The sequence below is a fragment of the Pipistrellus kuhlii genome, unplaced genomic scaffold (genome assembly GCF_014108245.1).
Source record: "Pipistrellus kuhlii isolate mPipKuh1 unplaced genomic scaffold, mPipKuh1.p scaffold_m20_p_23, whole genome shotgun sequence".
Lineage (NCBI taxonomy): Eukaryota > Metazoa > Chordata > Mammalia > Chiroptera > Vespertilionidae > Pipistrellus > Pipistrellus kuhlii.
The window spans coordinates 1,205,003-1,205,666 of record NW_023425522.1 but is presented as its reverse complement, the minus strand read 5'-3'; positions in this window follow the sequence as shown (position 1 = coordinate 1,205,666).

Genomic DNA, 664 nt, shown 5'->3' with positions numbered 1-664 from the left:
TTACCGTGTTTCCCCGAAAATAAGACATCCTCCGAAAATAAGACCTACTTACAGGTTTCCTTCTGAGGGAAATATAAGGCATCCCCCGAAAATAAGGCCCCCCTAGGGTAAACATGAGAGATTTGATCCACTGATTCTGAAAGAAATGGAGTCACAAGAAATTCACCAGGAAATTCAGGAATTGGATTGCTATGATGTTCCAGAAGATGATGACATGATTGTCATTGAATAAATGAGTAAATTCTTGATACTGTAGGATTCACAGTTTGCTTTGTGTTGACAACTACCGTACTAGCCCGTACCATATACAGGTAACAAATTTCCTTTGTTTTCATTTAACAATAAATGTGTACCGTATTCTTCATGGAAAAATAAGACATCCCCTGAAAATAAGACCTAGCGCATCTTTGGGAGCAAAAATTAATATAAGATTCTGTCTTATTTTCAGGGCAACAGGGTAAGGAGTATAAATCTAAACCTCACTTTCTCACAGCTCTGTTACAGTTATTCTGGAAAAATGTAACCCTATTTAGCCTTCACTCCTTGAGACAGCTGGTAGGGCAGAGCTATTGGAACGATGCCAGGAGCTTCACTTACCGAGTTATTTGGCTTCCTCTGGCGCACTGTGGCAATGAAGAAGCACCTGCGCTCGTAGCTTATTCCC